General features: G+C 42.1%; 1 protein-coding gene and 1 pseudogene across 10 annotated transcripts in view; one reads left to right on the top strand and one right to left on the bottom strand.

Moving 5' to 3' along the window:
• The window catches only part of ARID1B (AT-rich interaction domain 1B), a 439,398-nt gene that overhangs the window by 101,548 nt on the left and 317,860 nt on the right, over positions 1-19,990 (top strand). The gene's annotated exons all lie outside the window — the stretch shown is intronic.
• LOC131834881 (U4 spliceosomal RNA) lies at positions 16,317-16,447 on the bottom strand (annotated as a pseudogene).

The following is a 19,990-nucleotide window of genomic DNA, read 5'->3' as shown; positions in this document are numbered from 1 at the left end:
AAGTGTCTAGTATTTTCGGCCTCTCTATTAGGAGGCAGAGGCAGCCTCCACAGTTCTGACATCAATTGCAGTGTGGTATTTTCCCCTCACCACCAAGTAATTTTTGGATACCAGTGGATATCTTGCATTTTAACTCCATTCGGACACTAGCAACCCGGAGAAAGCGTCAGATCCCACAGCTAAGGGCTCAGTTCTGCGAGTCAGGCCTCCCACCTCTCACTTCAGATGACATTGCTAGAGATCTGGAAGGTCCAGTGACTCCCTCCTTCAGCTTAATAATTTGCTAGAGTAGCTGATAGAGCTCAGAGAAACATTGTTCCTTACTATGTTACTGGCTTATAAAACAGTGTGACTCGGGAATAGCCGGATGGAAGACAGGCCTCGGGTTAGGCATATGGGAAGCGTCATGGAGCTTCCGTGCCCTCTGAGGGAAGCCCTCCTGCTGAATTTCCACATGTTCACCCACCTGGAAGCTCCCCGAACCTGTCCTCTGGGGTTTTTGTGGAAGCTTCATTACAGCAGGTATGACTGATTAAATAAGTGGTCATGGGTGATTGATGGCGTCCTCCAGCCCCTTTCCCCTTCCCGGCACTCGAGGGAGCGACTGAAAGTTCCGGCTCTCTCATCACATGGCAGCCGGTCCCCACCCTGTGGTGAGTGTTGAATGCCACCTCAGTAACATAACGAGAGGCACCTTTATGGCTCTCATCACTTAGGAAATTCCAAGGGTTTTAGGAGCTCCGTGCTAGAAATGGGAATAAAGACCAAATATGTATTTGTTATTGAAAATCACCGTGTCACAGCCTCCTCTCAGACTCATCAGCTGAGGAGTTAGCCCAAATCCCGAAGAGCGCTCATGGCCTGGGCGGCCGAGGGGACCGGCAGGTGTTCTCCACACTGCTCCTTTACCACCAGGCTGGCTGTGCTTCAGCAAGCTCTTCTCGATGACACAAGTGTTACTACCCCGCAGTTGTGTTACATGGTGGTTGACCATTTCGGAGGTCTTCACGTCAGCATCTCGTTCAGCAAGATGCAAGGAGTGTTGTAATGTCATTTTGAAGGATGGAGTTCAGAAAACTGGTGGGCAAAGAACGAACACAGTTTATCAAAGGATAAGGAATTGTTAAGGGCAGACCTGGAGCTTGACCCTTGCTTTTGGCCCCAGAGCCCATGCAGGCTGTGGTGACACCAGCTGGCAAGCCACTGTGCCCAGGTCCAGTGCCATGAGGGGCTCAGAGAGGTCCAGTCACAAAACACACACCCAGCCACAGCCTCTTCCAGGACGGAGATGTGCACTAGCGTATCTGGTTCGGTGAGGCCTCGTTTGGCATTTGTATTCTTATTCTGTCTACTTGTGTTGTTTAATGCTGTAACATTTCTCTGGTTGACTGAAGCCATATGTCATTCAAATGGAACCTGTACTTTGGCATTGGCCTGACAATCACTCAGCTGTGTAATGCAGCAATAAAAATTATGAAAACTGTATCTGTTCATTAGACCGCTGGAACTCACAGGCACTTTGTGGCCGTGCCCCACAACTCCGCACTCTGGTGAATGGGTGTGCAGTAAATGAAGCCTTTGCGCTTTTTCCCTCCGTGAATTGTGCATCTGTTTCATAGTTTGCGGATTGCGAGGAGAGCCAGGTGGATGAGCACTTTCAAAGATTTTAACAATAGGAAATGTGTTTGGGGAATGAACTGCCTCAAAACAAGTAGTGTAAGAAGTGTTCTACTGGATTTTTTTTTCATGTCACGTTAAAACTTTTGCAGATTCTTAAGAATTTTTAGGTTAAGTAGTTTTTCTGTTATAGGGACAGAGGGTTTATATATTAACTATTTTTCTAAAGTATTATGTCAGTTCTTGCTGTGCAGTAAGATAGAGACATGAAGCGGGCATGCGTGTGCCTGCAGAGCAGGGTGTGTGTGTATGTGTGTGTGTGTGTGAGAGAGAGAGAGAGAGAGACAGAGACAGAGAGAGAAGCTTGGTGTTCCCGTGTTTCAGACTAGCGAGCTCTCACATCTCATAGGAAAACTGAACGTCAGGTCTCCCAGGATGGGAGCAAAACCAATAACAAGGATACTCTCAAACTGTCATTGCAGCAGCGGAGGGCACACTGTCGTCAAAGGAGAGGGCCCCTTCCATCTTAGAAGATTTGATTTGATTTGTGAATTTTAACTTTTTTAAGTAGGCTCCATGCCCAACATGGGGCTCGAACTCAGGACCCTGAGATCAAGAGTCACATGCTCTATTGACCAAGCCAGGCAGGAGCCCTACGTTAGAAGATTCTAGAAGACCCTTCCATGGCAGGGATTGTGGGCTGCTGAGAGTCAGAATGCCCCCAACTGTGCATATGAGGTGGGAGGCGGTTAATGTCATGGAGAGGACAGGCTGGGAGTTAGGGGAGATGGCAAGAGATGTTCTTGAGGGGGAGACATTAAGGTCAAGAGTGACCCTGTCATAAGTAGGGAGAGTCCGAGGGAAAGAGGAGAAAGAGAAAAGTAGGGAGGATGTGGTATTGTGGGAGAGACCGGAGGCTTACCATGCAATGTTCTGTAAGGTAGTCGATAAGCTGCTGTAGTGTATAAAGGTTCAAACCTTTGTAATGATTTATGTAGATGAAAAAAATGTGTGTAATTATTTTAAAGTGTAAGGAAATGCAAATGCCTCTTTGAAAAGTATGTATTTGCATTAGAAAAAGCATTGATGGCTTTTGGTGGATGGTAGTTAATAAGCTTTTATTATTTTAGAAAATACTTGTTAATTTTGTGTAGCAAACACATTTTAAGTTGACAACAGTTTGTCATTTCCTTGTATTTCTAACCTAGAGAACTAGGCTAAAGAGCGGGATTTGGAAAGGATGGACTGGTCTTGTGGCTCGATGGGTGTGAGAAGGGATTTAAAACACAGTAGCCCGTTAACTCTGCAACCACGGTGTCTGGCTGGGTGGCCGTGGGCTGTACAACTTCCCAGGGTTCCCCCGATGACTGGTGACTTGGCCCGAGTTGGTTGCCTCCCACCCCACCGCAGCTGTGAGGTCTGGACCAGCATGTCTCTGGCTGTCACTTCTATCCTCAACACGCCGATTTCTGGTACCTAGCACGAGGGCAGACCCCCCAACCCCCCCACTTATCAGGGCCTAGATTTGCTGTTTGAAATTTTAGGGGTACCAGATTTGAAATTCTGACATATGGTGCCAGAAGAAATTTGAAGAGGTTAGATCATTTCTAGTAGTTTCATTTTTCAAGTAAATCAACATGTTATGCACACGTATGCATACGTGTGTGTGTGTGTGTGTGTGTGTGTGTATAAAATATAAATGATCACCTGTGACATATTCAGGTTCTTAATGCCCGTGCACATTGTCTTGTGCGTATTGTCTCCAGTTCTGTATCGCTCATTTCAGGGAGTCTGAGGTCTGCCTGCTGGGTTCCTGGATCTCAGTTCCTGACTACTTCATTGCCGTTACTGGAATTTAGTCCCAGCGGTATGCATTGGGGTCTGCTCAGTGTTTATTCCTGTTGATTAAAGAGGAATAGTTAGAGCACTAATTCTAAACGGCAGGTATTCCTTAAAAATTACTGCATGGGTTTGGAATGCAGGACCTGATTTCAGAGGGCAGAGGCTTACCTCCTTCCCCTGGTATATTTGGGTTAATATGAAAAAGCTGTGCTCCTCAGTGGTGATGTACACAGGCGTCCCGAAGGTGTGTGTGGTAAGGGGGTAAGCCCTAATGGGCTTAAAGTTTTTCCACAGACAATCCACGGTCAACGTTGGAGAATTAATAACTCGTTAACTTGGGTGGTAACTCATGCGTTTGTGTTTTAAAATGAAATGTACTAATTAATTACAGACTCAGTATTCATACAGCCCGCATGTTTTCTTACGCATCCACTGTATGCATAGCATGGTCTTGGGAGTTAATCAGAATTCTTCCCTATCATTACCTCATACCGTACTGAGCTCTTTATTCCCCATGTCCTTAATGTGTTCCTGGCTTCCCAACTGGGTTTCTGTTACTCAACAGAGATTCCTCTTTATCTTTTCTCTGCCAACTGAACGTTGAGTCCTCCCTGCAGGCCTAGTCCAGTACTTCTGGTCTGGACAGCATTTCCTAATGTTCTAGCACTTGTGTCCCCAACTTTTCCAGTGGCATTCGCCTGCTCCCTTCTCTGCCCTCCCCTTCTCTGTTCCTGCCCAGATTCCTCCTGTTTCTTCTGACTTGTAAACAGGTTTTACTGTGTCCTGCTTGTCAGCTGCTTATGCGCGGGAAATCTGTCTTCTTCCTATTTGTATCTAATATGGGGCCTAGGATAATTCTGTTGATGCTTCGTTGCTCCTGGAATATTCGATCAGTACATGTGACATGATGGAAAGTAGATGTTTGAAATACGTTTGGGAAAGCAAAGCATAGATACACATAATGGTATGTAAAGAAGCCTCGCTGTTTCCTTTGTCCTTTGGTGCTGTGGTCTGGTTGGATGAGGAGACCAGAAATCTCGCACTGATTCTGCTGCCAATCGGCCACATAGTCTTAGGTGTTTTAAGGTTCTGCTCTGTTAAAGGAGACCAGTTCTACCCATTTCCACAGGATTGTCACGGATCCTAGTCTTAAAAGTTGAAAAGTGCTATGTAAATAATGAAGTATTGGTATTGTCGTAGCTACTATTTTGAGGGGTAGCTTGTATCAGTGAAGGCATTTTACAATGAGGTCTGTCTTGTAGTTACTGTAGTAAAATCATTTCTGGAGAAGAGAGAGCTGACTATGACTAGCCTTCCACTCGGCATCACTCATTTGTGGTCGGGGGCTTTCATATTGAGGCCCCCCAGGTAGAGAAGATAAAAGAACACACGGGGAACCTGAGGAGAAGAGAGAGTTCACTAGCTTAATTTCCGTATTTTCTAAGGGTGCACACTCAATCAAGGGAACTGCCTTTAGTTTTTTTCTGTCCCCTTGGCATTCGTTGGTCAGGGCACGGGCGACAGGAGCCTTCGGGCTGTGCGTTCTTTCATTCTTCCTTGTGAGCGTTCAGGTTCATTATTGCAGATTTCAGGTGGTGGTGGTTATAATTCCTTTCCCGAGTATTTCTCCCACAGAGATGATGAGCCTGAATATTAATATAAACCTGGCAAAGAGCTCACTGCTTGAGAACCTCAGGATTAGCGCAGGGACGTGGCGATCAGGGTTCCCACGGTTAGGATCCTCCGTACTCCCCCGCACCCCTGGACAAATTACCTTCTTCCTAGGATGCTTTACTTGTTTCGTGACCTATGTAGAAAATCAAGAGTAAGTCCTAGCCCCTCCTCCTTCATTCTATTTTATTTTAGAGATTTTATTTATTTTTTTATTTGAGAGCGAGAGAGATAGAGAGAGAGAGAGGGCGAGAGAGAGAGCGGTGGGAGGAGCAGAGCGAGAGGTTGTTAACAGAGTCCATGCGGAGCGCGGAGCCCGGCTTGGGGCTCGATCCCACAACCCCAAGGTCAAGACCTAAGCCGAAATCCAGAGTCAGATAGATGCTTAACTGACTGAACCACTCAGGCGCCCTCTATTTTATTTTAAAATTTCCTCCCATCTCATTTTCCTTGCTCTGTCGTCTCTGGAGCTCCATTCATTCCGTACTTTCCGATTCCCTTCTTTCCCGCGCCGGTAAGTTTCATGACACTTGGCTCTGACACTTGGCTTCCTGCTCCCATAGCATGGCCTCGTTCTCCTGACTGTCCCCGCAGAACTGGTCCCTGTCTGACTCCAACTTTGTCTCTATTCCTCAGTTTTTCTTGCTTCGACTCCTGATTGCTTCTGGGAGTCACTGTGTCCCTTCTTCCTGAGTTAGGTACTGTCCGTAGGTCGCCCTCCTGCTCTGGGGTGGGGTTGGGGGGGTCACCTTCCGTCTGTTTGCCAGTCGTCTTCCTAATGAACTGCTCTCGCTGTTTAGCCCACGCAGACCAGCGGTGGTCTGTCTCTCTGTCAGTGACACTGTGCGTCAACAGCAGCTGCAGGTCCGGGGAGAGGAAATGCAGGGACCAGTATTTGTGGACACGATTATAATGTCACTTGGAACAGTTTTCCCAGAGATCTGCAAATGTCATCCTCAAATGCTGTGTTTTTTAAACTGCTCATTGTGATCCGTTTGTGGGAACATGAAAGCAGTGTATTAGGCTGCAGCTAGGCCTTTCTTTAAAATTCTTTCTTTCTTAAAAGAATTTGAATATAAGCAGTAGAAAATATGAATGTATCACATGTAGTAAGGGTGTCATATGTGTTCATGGTTGTGATATAAAATATATGTCTTCTTTTGAGTTGGAGTCAAGAGCATTTGAAAGCCATTGCTTCTGATTAACCTTCACTGTTTTCAAGCTTCATTGCTTCCTCAACCCCTTTTCCTGTAATAGAGATTTAAAAAAATGTTTTATTTATTTGTTTATAGTTGAGGTAAAAATAGAGTTAGAATATAGTCTGTGTATGTGACAACCTGATGAAAAATTCAAACCACAGTGAAGGGGTTTACCAGTTGCACAGCAAGTCCTACGTTCTCTTAGGGCATGGCCACCTACGTAGTACCGCTTCTCTGCAGAGCCCCAGAGGGAGCCTCACTGAGGGTAGCCCCCTGTAGATGGGGACTGCTGTGAGAACCTGTGAAGATGGAGTGCCCAAACCCCAGCAGTTGATGTGTCCCGGACTTAACGAGGTGATCACAGTCAGCTAAGGGGATGGCAGGGTCTTCTGGGTTGATGAGGCTACTCCAGGTGTGGGGAGTGGAGTGCTCTGCAGAGAGCTTCTGAGTTTCAGGAACCACCACTTGACTGGGTAGTAGTGCTGCTAATTGTTTTCTCTGGCAGTAAGAAATAGCTGTATGCTTGAAGTGATTGTGAGTGAGTACTGAATGTGGCATCTTTGCTTAGAAAATGTGACTGATCTCCACCAATTCCATACACCTTGCCTTAAATCAGAGAGAGCCTCCCCCCTTTTTATATGTATTATTTTAAAGATTTTTCTTTTTTTATTTGACAGAGATCACAAGTAGGCAGAGAGGCAGGCAGGGTGGGGTGGGTGGGAAGCAGGTGCCCTACTGAGCAGAGAGCCCTGGGATCATGACCTGAGCCAAAGGCAGAGGCTTTAACCCACTGAGCCACCCAGGTGCCCCACACCGCCTTTTTAATTTTTTAAAAAAATTTTGTCAGGGCGCATGGGTGGCTCAGTGAGTTAAGCCTCTGCCTTCAGCTCAGGTCATGATCCCAGGGTCCTGGGATTGAGCCCCACATTGGGCTCTCTGCTAGGTGGGGAGCCTGCTTCCTCTTCTCTTTCTGCCTGTCTCTCTGCCTACTTGTGATCTGTCAAATAAATAAAATCTTTAAAAAACATTTTATTTGTCTATTAGAGCAAGAGCTCAAGTGCACATAAGCAGGGGTGAGGGGTAGGGGGAATGGGAGAAGCTGACTCCCCCCTGAGCAGGGAGCCTGACCTGGGGCAATACTGTGGGCACAGTCCCAGGACCCTGGGATCATGATCTGAGCCGACAATTGCTTAACCAGCTGAGCTACCCAGCTGCCCCACACAGCATATCTTTTAAATTTAAAGATTTGTTAAAGTGGAAATCGTCGTGGGATACTGTTTAAAACCTAGCTTTTTCCTCTTAATGGTAATGGTAAAGAAATATTTTGGTAAATGGTAAAGAAGTGGTAAATGGTAAAGAAATATTTTTCTTAATTAATATAAGGTAGATTTAGAATATGGTTTAATTTCAGGAGTAATAAACTTTTTAGCCCAATTATCCTTATTTGTCATTGGATTGGTGGGCTGTATCTTAGGATAATTACTTCATACTCCTTAATGTTTTAGTAAAACCATTAAATGGCTTCTCTATTCCCTAAAGTCTACTGATTTACCTGCAAAGGTGCTTAGAATGGACAGTCTGTGCTGAAGTATAGTTTTGAGGGGGATAATTATGATTATTTGTTGATTTTCAGAATTAATAGGTTAGGCTATCTAATTTTAATGATTTGTTAATATAAATAGAGGAGACAGTAGAAAGAAGTGAGATATTTAATTTGTTGAAAATTCTGTATTGAGTAAATTCTCCACCAGACATCTGCCCCCAGGGGCCTTTCTATTAATGATTGTAATATGTCAACATCCTTTATTTTTTTTTTTCTCCTGACCAATCTTCGGGGAATATTTGGCACTTGTTCTCTGTGATGAAATAAAAAAAATTGCAAATTTTCTTTTTCAAGGGAAATAATTACATTATTTTCTCCTTTCATATAAACATTTGCTTTGGGATATATTTATATTTTAAGGGCTTTGATATTGTATCCAAAGCATCATTTCCTCATATTCTTCAACGTCAGACTGGAACTCCTCTTTAAACTATTACCCAGTATCACAAGTTTGTCATGGAAGTTGTGTCTTTGTGCTAAATGACTCAAAATGAAGAGCCCGTTGCCCCCTTCCCACTTTGTCTTGAGCGCATGGTGTCTGTGCTGGTAGAAATTTTATATCCTGATGCCTTCTAAATTAATCACCCAGACATTTTGACTTCAGCTTTGCTAACTTAAAATGATGTGCAGTTCTCATTTGTGGCCATTGTGCTTCTACTGACCTGTCCCTTTTCTCATCCTTTCTGTGCTTGCTTTTCTCATGTTCTGGCACTCTTGTCTGTTCACACTGTTGTCTTCGAGAACAGAGCAAGATCTCCAAAGTGTCCTCTGCTCCTCCTGTTCCACTCCTCCCGAGTGTCCATTTACAGCCTCCCCTCCATGCTTCTCTTGCATGTGACTCCCCTGTTCTCTGCATTGACTGAGGGTCACTGGAAGGTGACATGAGCATGGTGGGGTGGGGGGGTGGGGGTAGGGAAGGGGAGAGCAGAGCAGCGAGTGGTGTTCTGTTTGTTAGTCTAGTTGGGTAAGATGGTGCCGGTATTCTAACCCTTGACCTAACTTTGTTGACCTTGACCTAGGAGAAGGTTGAACCCGTGATCTCTGAAATCTATCAATTCTAATAGTGTATGACAAAGTAATTCACAATAAAATGTAATTAGACTTAGCCTTCTGAGCATGCGGGAATGGATATATATTTTTAGTTTAAAACAAAAGCTTATTGATCCAAATATATGTACTGTGTGTTGGATATGTTTTTGAGGATTTTCACCTCCCTTCCCTCCCCTACCCTCAATTCAGACCAAGAAGTCAGTTTTTCAGTCACTGATGTGCATACTGATTTCCTTTAGTCTCACTGAGAGATGTCGGGTTAGTAGTACAGACCTCTAATGCAAAAAGACTCCTTTATAAATTTACTCATCATTGTTTGTTATGGGCTCATTCTGAAAGTTGGGGCAAAAAATAAACTGCCCGGCTAGTTCTGCTTATCTGAAGCTCGTTCTGTCCCTGGGAAGCACGGGATAAAAAGCCTGCGACCTCCCTGCCATCTGAGTCAGTGTCCGTGCCTGCAGTCAGGGAGGATGCCAGTGATGGTCCCCATGCTAGTTCTTCCCTTGGGACTGTCTATTCTTAGATTCTGCAGCCTACTGAATTCTCAAGTCTCAGAGGAAGACTTTAATAGCCAGGTTTGGATCTTAGCCATGGTATGTGGAGAAGGCTGACCCTTTTGCATTACCAATGCTATTATTTTTCTCCATTCATACATTTTTCAACATTTGCGTCATTTAAAGTTCGGGGAGATAGATTAATGAGTACATGTTTCTCCCTTAAAAAAATCTCATGGAACAGTTAGACTGTACATTTTCAAAGAATCGTGTTTTAATACAATATAGTTTAAAAATTTCATTTTCTTTCTTTCTTTCGTTTTTTCCTTCTCTCTCTCTCTCCATCTTGCAGGAGAGAAAAAAGATATAGAAAGGATTAGAAGCATCTAGCACTCTCCCCCTAAAAGGGTGAGCTTTCGATTGTTGGTAACAGCGCAATCATGGCATCCCCCCATCTTCCACTTAAAAAAAGAAAAACGGACAACTTCAAAGCTGTATTTAAAAAAAAAAAAAAATCTCTCACGCACACGAAGAAGTCATTGATATGCATGGTATGAAATCCCCAAGCTAGAAAGGGTCTTCAGTGAGCAGTATTCCTCCTGCTGTCCCTCCACCGTGGAGTTCTCCCCCGTAGAAGTTGCCGGTTACTTGTTTCTCCATTGGCTGCTTTAGAATTCTGGTCTTACTCTGGTAAATCCCTCTTTTCTCTGTTTCCCCCACTCCGTGGTTATCTCAAATAGAATAGACTTTCCAGTCTCGCATTCACTGCACACGCTCCGGTCATGCGGTCGTGGAGTTGACATTGTAGCCTCAGCAAAGGTTATCTCTTTAAAATTCTCTGAAATTCCCCTTTGGCACATCCATTTTGGCAGCTGGGTTTATATAGGAAAGTGGTAAAGCTCTTGGCTCCTCTTTTTGTGCTCTATAAAAATAGAAATCTCTGGCCAGAAGGGCAGCTGGGCAAGCGGCTCCTTCTTCAGTTCCCGTCAGTTGTCCTTGCTGAGTGTTTTCCATTTTACCTGTACTAAATGGTGTTCTCACGGGGACAGCGGGCCCAGGTGGTGGGTTTTGAAAACATGAACATCAGGTAGCCGGACACTTATTTTATTTTATTTATTTTTATTGTTATTATTATTATTATTTTACAAGATTATTTATTTATTTGACAGACAGAAATCACAAGTAGGCAGAGAGGCAGGCAGAGAGAGAGGGGGAAGCTGGCTTCCCGCCAAGCAGGGAGCCTGATGCGGGGCTCGATCCCAGGACCCAGAGATCATGATCTGACCTGAAGGCAGAGGCTTAACCCACTGAGCCACCCAGGTGCCCCCTGACACTTACTCTAAAGTCTTATTAGAAACTCCAGCTGTTCTAACCTCTGTGTGGGGTTCTGTTGTATCTGTTGTACGGTTTCAGCTTTTTTTCTTATAATCTTCTTATATATATTTTTAAAGATTTTATTTATTTACTTGAGAAAGAGAGAGAGAGACAGCACACGTGCATGTGCATGTAGGGGAAGTGGCAGAGGGAGAGAATCTCAAGCAGACCCCCCAGTGAACTTGGACACTCCCTTCAGGGGCTCATTCTCACGACCCTGAGATCATGACCTGAGCTAAAATCAAGAGTCAGCTGCATCACTGACTGATTTACCCAGGTGCCCTGTGTGTGTGTGTGTGTTTAAAGATTTTATTTATTTATTTGACAGAGATCACGGGTAGGTAGAGAGAGGCAGGCAGAGAGAGCAGGGGAAGCAGGCTCCCTGCTGAGCAGGGAGCCCGATGCGGGGCGCGATCCCAGGACCCTGGGATCATGACCTGAGCCACGCAGGCGCCCCTGTGTGTGTGTTTTAAATGGAAACAACTCAAAAGATTATATTCACTGATCCCGAACTACCTGTTGGCAGTTTGGGCAGTAATGTAACAGGAGCAGTGGAAACTCCAAATCGCTTTCTAGTGAGATGAATTCATCACTAAGTAAATGATTAGTGTGCCTCTTTTCTTGGGGACGTACTCTCTTAGATGGACGGCTGAACCCCTGTGAAGCAGCACAGGCCTTTTTCTTGTTTCCTTTCCTTTCTCTTTTCAAGTAGCTTTTTCTAGGAAAATGCTGCTTCCGTGAGCAGATTTGACCTATTTATTACTATAGATTGCCTTCAGAGCCCTTCCTTGCTTTCTGTATGCATTGTTACCTCCACAAAGTAGAGCTTCGTGCACATCATGTCAGTATATTTCCATAGTTTTGATTCTCTAATTTAAAATTGACTGCATATGTTTTGTACGGAAAATCCTTATTTTTGATTTTGTTTTAAATGTAAATGTTGGTAACCTAGATGTCAAAGCTTCCGTGGTAGAAATGAGCATGGCCTTTTTACTGTTAATTTTTTTCCTTGCTTACATTATTACATAAATAAGGCATTGTAGGCTCCTAGATGTATTTTTCTCCCCTGTGATAGTTTGTGAAAGGTTTTAGACCACTTGTTTTTGTATGTTGCTTCTGTTTCCTTCAAGAATAAGCAGTGTGAATTAAGGCACACCCTCCCCTTCCGTCCCCCAGTACCACATTTAAATACGTTGGAAATATGCTCTCTTTTTTAGCCAGACTTTGTGGAATGAGATTTATCATCTTGTGCATTGCACACAGACTTTTCTCTCCGAAGCTGCAGATTTTTTCCTGTTTTGCTTCTGTTTTATCAAAAAGAGTACTGTAGCCTTTATAGATCTGTGATATCGAATGCCCTCGATGAATCCTTGGGAAGAAAGTGTTTTAAAGTGCATAATTAGGGCACTTGAGCATAAAACTACAATTATACACTTGTGTGTTAATTTTGTGTACAGTAAGACTTTGTTCAACACTGGTTGTAAATGAGCGAGGAAGCATTTTACTGCCAGTGAATGCCTGCATTTTATGAATACTTAAACAAAATCTCTTCTAATTGGCTGACCTGGGAGGAAAGGTGAAAACAGCTGTAGTTAAGAGGTAGAGGAGAGAATACAAAATGTGTACTAGCGGCTATTTTAAAAAGTACCTAGAAAAGTAATCTTACTCCTGCATGCAGCCTGCTTTGCGGTGCCTTGGGAAGCTGCAGCCGCTGCTCCACGGTTAGCCCTGGCCGAGCATAGGCATTCCGAGGAGCCGCTGAAATTAATCAAGGGGCGGAGCATGGACAAGATGTATGTCTGTTACTCAGGTTCTGTGTGCTGGCATTAGGGGGCACTCCTTGAAGCTTGGAGTTAATTTTAGGAAAATTAAAGGATGTACCACTTTATGAAATGAATAATAACGTTCCAGAACTGGTTACCCTCAAGAGGTAACGTGGACTAGAAATATAAATTAATTTAAGAAGGGTATAAATAAATTCATGGATAATAGAAGGATGATGATTATAAAGAGGAAATAACGGCTGTTCAGGACATATCTCTGACTTTTGGAAATTGAGGTCAGGAGAGGCACTACCATTTAGTTCCCACAGCCATATAGAAAATTCGCTGTGCAGAACATTGTCTGACCTAGTATTCGCTTAAGCTGTGATTTGCTAAATATAGAGCAGTTGGACTTAGAATAAGCAGTGAAATTTTGTGGCAGTTCATAACTGTACAGAAGTCCAAGAGAGGTTGTATGGTATTATGTTCCCTGTGTTTATGTTTATAATTTATATTGTGTGTATACCTCCCAAGGATGTTTTACTAAACAAATGTGTCATGAGGGAAGACTTACATACTGGTGGCAAATGAGAGCTTCTCAACTTTGTTCCATGAATCACAATGAAATGTATTCTCTTAACTCTAGAGAACAAACTGATGGTTACCAGAAGGGAGGTGGGTGAGGGGATGGAGGAAGTAGGTGAAGGAGATTAAGAGGACACTTGTCATCATGATGAGCCCTGCATCATGTACAGAACTGTTGACTCACTATTCTGTATACCTAGAACTAATGTAACACTGTGTTAATGACACTGGAATTAAAATACAAGAAAAAAGAAAATGTGGAAAACATAAAAAGCACAAATGGAAAGTGAAAAATCCACAATATTCTATTCATCCAAAGAAATCTACTGTTAATACTTGTTGGAAGTTCCAGGTAACTATTGACAGATAATGCTACTAATCAATCAACTTGAAAGTCTCCATAGTTTACAACAAGTGTTTATTTTTCTACCCATGGGTCTCTGGGTTGTTTGGACTGATTTGGGGGGACTCCGTTGAGTTTGGCTCCAGGCAAGATGTCTGGGTTGGGTCCCCTGCATGTGATTTATTTTGGGGCCCCAGATGAGACTGAAGAGCTGCGTACTAGCATCTTCCAGTGAGATGACACGATGGGATAGAAGCCGGCATGGGGAACAGTGGGCGGGGCTGTAGATGAAACCACATTGGCCGTAAGTTCATAATTACTTAAACTGTGGGTTTTAATACTATTCTTTCTACTCTTGTATATGTTTGAAATTTTACATAATAGTTAAGTTTGTTAAAAAAAATATATTTTGGTAAGAATTTTAAAAATGCCTAAGCCAAAGGGAGAGGGTTAAATCAGTCTAGATTATGTTGGTTAGTTTTCAGGCTTTAAAACAGCAGTGTTTGTGGCCCGGAAGTTACTCGTTAGGAATAAGGACATAGACCAAACGAAGTGTGCTCCTTAGCAACCTAAGCTGTGTAACTGACTTGTTTGTGTGGTTTGGTCATCAAGCCTGTTCTGGTGTTTAAGACACTGCTTGACCGTTGAATGCTTTGCCAACTCCTTCTTCAACTCTGGGTAGACTTTTTTCTCTTGCCCAAGGGAAGCTGGACGGAATTTTAAGGGAACTTCGCTTGAGTATACAGTAAGCACTCAATATACATTTGTTGATAGTTTCTCGTTTTTCAAGCATGAAGGGATAATTTCAGGGAATTGTGGAGGTTTGTTGTTTTGACTTTTTTTCTTAGACAAGCCTAAGGGCAGGATTTATTTTCCTTTTTTTTTTTTTTTTTTTTTTTAAATTTTTTATTTTTTATAAACATATATTTTTATCCCCAGGGGGTACAGGTCTGTGAATCAAATAAGAAAGAAAAAAAAAGGGACCTAAATTGTTTAGAAGTCTCAATTGGGAACTTAGCTTAAGGGATTGTAGATTATGGCAGTAGGATCTTGACCTTGTAAACCTTATTTATTACCTTCTAGCACATTATTTTTGACTGGACATGTTGACATAATAAAATTTCCTCATGCAGTTGGTTCAACCACACATTGGCTTAGCATCTGAATTCCTTGCTGTGGGGAATTTTCAGTCTTACTCTTATGCATGAAAAACAGTGTTTGATCTTTCTGTGAAATCGGAAGCCAGCAGAATTTGCCACAGTAATGACTAAAATGTAACTGTTGTGAACTTACGAATTTCTCCTATGCTTTTCCCCTTCCCATTTTGTGGAATTTACCTGGAGGGGCTCAAGCCTATGATGAGAAACAAACAAAATTAAGGAGCTTTCTGCTGTTAAAGGCAAATTGTTATAACACACTTCTTGATAACTTTTAAATAGACTGCAATAAATAATCCAAAATAAATTGCATTTTGTTCTAGATTCATGAAAAACACTGAATTGGTTTAAGAAATGATAACATTTTGGTGTTTACTCCCTTAGGCTATTAATTCTTTATTCAGATAACCACACATACACAGATTTTTATATTAAAAAATAGCATTATACTACATAAACTGTTTTTAACCTTCTGCCCTTTTAGGTACACCTTAATAATGCTTCTTGCTATTAAATACATGTTATCTACAATGAGATTCATTAATAAACTGATATTGAATATTACCTTCCCCAATCTCTGTTGACAGACATTTAAAGGCAGTTTCTGTATTTTTCAGTGGGGATGCGGTCAGGGGGGTGCAGTGAATTCCTTGCTATACATATTTTTGTATATTTGTTTCACATTTTTTCTTGAGATAAATCATAGAAGTAGAATTCTGGGTTGCAGAGTTACTGATTCTGTACGTACTGTGACTCTCAGATATTTGAATTTACATACCACTATGATTATTTCAATATACCCAATTGTTGTGTGCTATTTTAGATTATATAAAGTAGAAAATACGAACACTCCCTGGGAGATTATATAAAGTAGAAAATACGAACACTTCCTGGGAGTGTTCGTATTTTCTACTTTACGTAATCTATGTAGTAGATTACAAATCTAAGTAGTACCTGGGAACCGTCATAATCAAGTAGGGAATTTACATGTCATAAATAAGGCAGTGATGTTTTAACATAAATACATTATAAAACATGTGAAGTTAAAAGTTTAACTATTTTTGTTCCTAAGTATATATACATATTCTGCTAGTAGTTTTTTTTTTTTAAGATTTTATTTATTTATTTGACAGAGAAATCACAAGTAGGTAGAGAGGCAGGCAGAGGGAGAGAGAGAGGAGGAAGCAGGCTCCCTTCTGAGCAGAGAGCCCGATGCGGGACTCAATCCCAGGACCCTGAGATCATGACCCGAGCCGAAGGCAGCGGCTTAACCCACTGAGCCACCCAGGTGCCCCTTTGCTAGTAGTTTTTAAAGGTATAACTTACATACAATAAAATGTTCAGATCTTAATTGTACCATTTGAGGAGTTTTGACACATATGTACATCCATGAAACTACCATCCCAGTTAAGATAAAGATTTTTTTCATCACTCCCAGAGTTCCTTCATGTCTTTTTTTAGACATTTGTTATGTATATCCCACAACCAGTGTTGTGATATTTCTATTACCCATAAATTAGGTTTGTGTGATCTTCAATTTCATAAAAACAGAAACTACTGTGAGTTCAATGTGTATACTTTAGTTCTGGAGGGAACTGTAGATATCAAGTCAAACTACTTCTTAGAAGAACAGAAGGATCTAAAGCTGATGTGAAAATTACATAGAGTAAGAACAACATGTTTTTCTATTAGCAATAATCGCGCCTCGGATAAACCTCATTGGCTATGATACTGCCACTGCGCAGAGCCAGAACAACATGTTTTTCTAAAAGAATGGAGTTAGATTCTTAACTTATCCTATATACAAAAATAAATTCAAAATGGATTACAGACTTAAACATAAGAGCTAAAGCTAAAAGCTCTTAGTAGAAGGGTGTCTGGCTGGCTTAGTCAGTGGAGTGTGCGACTCTTGATCTTGGGGTTGTGAGTTCGAGCCCCACATTGGGCATAGAGATTACTTGTAAAATACACGTATATTTATTAAAAACTAAAACTCTTAGAAGATGGGGGAAAGCTTCATGACATTAGATTTAGCAGGAATTTCTTAGATGTGAAACCACATACATAGGCAACAAAGGAGGAGATAAATTGGACTACATCAAAATGAAAAACTTTGGGGCGCCTGGGTGGCTCAGAGGGTTAAAGCCTCTGCCTTCGGCTCAGGTCATGATTCCAGGACCCTGGGATCGAGCCCCACATCGGGCTCTCCGCTCAGCAGGGAGCCTGCTTCTCCCCCTCCCCTCTCCCTGCCTGCGTGTCTGCCTACTTGTGATCTCTGTCTGTCAAATAAATAAAAATAAAAATATTAAAAAAAAAAACAAACCCAAAACAAAACAAAACAACAAAATGAAAAGCTGTGCATTAAAGGACACTATCAAGAGAATGAAAAGCAGGTAACAGAATAGGAGAAGATATATGTAAATCATATAACACATAAGGGATTAATATCCAGAATATATGATGCACTCCTACAATTCAACAACAAAAACCCAATTAAAAAGTGGTCAAAGGACTTGAATACATTTTTCCAAATAAGATAAACAAATGGCCAATAAAAACACGCAAAAGATGCTCAGTATCACTAATCATTAGGGAACTGAAACTCAAGCCCACAATGAATATCATACCACTTCACATCCACTAGGATGGTTATTACAAAAAAACAAACAAACAGAAAACAGCAATTGTCAAGGGTGTGGAAAGACTGGCCCTTGTGTGCTGCTGGTAGGACTATAAAACGTACAGCCACTGTGAAAAACAGTACGGCGGTTCCTCAAAGAACTAAACATAGAACCACCAGATGATCCAGCAGTTCCACTACTGGGTGTTTATCCAAAGACTTGAACAGATGCTCATATGTCTATTTTCATAGCACTATTGTCTGCAGTAACCAAAAAGTAGGAACAACCCAAATGCCAATGATGGGTGACTTCCCTGTATGAAAATGATTTCCCTGTATTAAAATGCCTGTGAGGGGCACCTGGCTTAGTGAGTTAAGCCTCTGGTTTTGACTCAGGTCATGATCTCAGGGTCCTGGACCCCGCTTCGGGCTCTCTGCTCAGCAGGGAGCCTGCTCCCCCCACCTCTGCTTGCCTCTCTGCCTACTTGTGATCTCTGTCTGTCAAATAAATAAATAAAATCTTTTAAAAAAATGTGATAAATTTTCGACAATGTGAAGTATTTCTTTTGATCTTAAATTATTTCCCTCTAAAAGGAAGGACAAAACTGATAATGTAAATAGATTCAGAGAATCCAGGGGTGACAGATCCGTAATAGAAACCAAGGTGTATTTTAGGACCATAACTTCCTAGCTCACGTCAAGGAGGATTATATCTGTTCCTAATGTTGTTGTGAGCTGTTGTGGAGATAGAACATTGGAATGGACCATTGTGTAGCTCAAAGCAGAAAGCTCTTATATTTATATGTCGGTGGTGTGTGATTTATATACTTATTCCAGGAGGTTAAGTCCACAAATATTCGTTGGGCGCTTACTACTAGGCCTTCTGACTATAATGATGAGCTGAACTGCCCAACCCTCCTAGCCCTTTTATTTAAATTAGCTTCAGAGGTAGACTTTAGGGATTTGTCAGCTGCGCACAACACCCAGTCTCATTACATCCAGTGCCTCCTTAATGCCCATCACCCAATTATAAGGCCCCATTTTCTATGGAATTCACATGCCAATGGGTGTGGTGGTATGCTTATAGTCCTAAATTTGAGAAATCCCACATTTGAAGGTGGATGGGTTTCTTACGGATTTAACAAATCCTTTAATAGCTAGTATGTTATATTTTGTTTTTATGTTTATTTCTCAAACTTTTTAAAAAAAAGATTTTATTTATTTATTTGGCACAGAGAGAGACAGAGAGGGAACACAAGCTGGGGCAGTGGGAGAGGGAGAAGCAGGCCTCCCGCAGAGCAGGGAGCCCGATGCAGGGCTCAGTCCCAGGACCCTGGGATCATGACCTGAGCCAAAGGCAGAGGCTTAACAATTGAGCCACGCAGGTCCCCCTCAGATTTTTTGATTACATAATTTATTTCTGTGAATTAACTTGCCAGATTAGTGTCCCTTGTATGTGCTGTTGGGAAATACTGGCATAAAGCCCTTCCTGTCAGAGATTTGCCAATCTGCAGTAGGCATGGAAGACCATACAGAAGTCATTGGCCTTATCTTGCCCCCAGGTAAAGGCCTAGAACGGACGAGGGCACCTGACATAGTAATCAGGGATGGTCTCTGGAGCAAAGTTCTAGCGGCACCTCTTTAAATAAAGCAGCATAACAAGGCGTCTTCCTCTCCAGGTCCTCTCCTGTGGCCTGTCTCCTGCCTTGTGTGCCTGCTGGAGCAGCTTCCAGGCCTCTGCCTTTGGGGGAGGGGAGAAGGGGGACAGGGTGGAGGTGACATTGTTATTTCAGAATTTTAAATTTAAGAAATAATTTCGGCATACAAAACGCAGAAACAAATATAACACACTTGTGCAACTACGCCAAGATTGTTAGGTGTTACCATTTTGCCACATCTGTCTCATAACCTCCCTCTTGTAATAAAGGGGAAAAAAGCAAGGCTGAAGCCCCCCCCCCCCCCCCCCCCCCCAGTTTGTTATCCTCTCCCTTCTCCAGAGAACGCCATGTATTTCCTTTCTGGTGACTGCTTTTGAACTTCTATTGTATATATGTATCTAAAAAAATATATATACTATTTTGTGTATTAAAAATGTATACAGATGGTATTATGCTGCATTCTTTTATTGCTTTTTAAAATTCAGCATTACATTATTTGGATTTGAACCATTTCCCTAAGTAGACCTTACTACTTTTTTTTTTTTAAACTACTGTGAGGAATCCCATTGTATGGTTCTACCAAAGCCTGTATTTTTCCATTCATGGACCGCTAGACTGAATTCTCTTCCTGACTTTTGTAAAAAGCATTGCATGGAAGTCCTTCTCGGGACACATGTGAGCGTTTCATGGCCGTATATTTACAAGGGAAATGGCTGGGTCAGGAGGGCCGTGCACTTGTACACTTGCTGAGGAAAGAGTTTTCTAAAGCTTCTTGAGGAAGAAAACGGGAGAGAAGATAAACCTCGATTATGTCTTCAGTTTTGAAGTATGAGTGAAGTTCAGGGTAGGGTAAAATGAGAAATGGGCCTGGAGTTTCTGCACATTTAACGTGATACAGGGATATGAAAGTTAATGCTCACGTTTTTGTATCAGAGTGATTTCCTGAAGTAAATACTTAAATGAATCATTTTTTACTATACTTTCTCTCTCCAATAATCTATGAACGCATTCATA

The sequence above is a fragment of the Mustela lutreola genome, chromosome 6, assembly GCF_030435805.1.
Source record: "Mustela lutreola isolate mMusLut2 chromosome 6, mMusLut2.pri, whole genome shotgun sequence".
Taxonomy (NCBI): domain Eukaryota; kingdom Metazoa; phylum Chordata; class Mammalia; order Carnivora; family Mustelidae; genus Mustela; species Mustela lutreola.
This window is presented reverse-complemented; position numbering and strand designations above follow the sequence as displayed.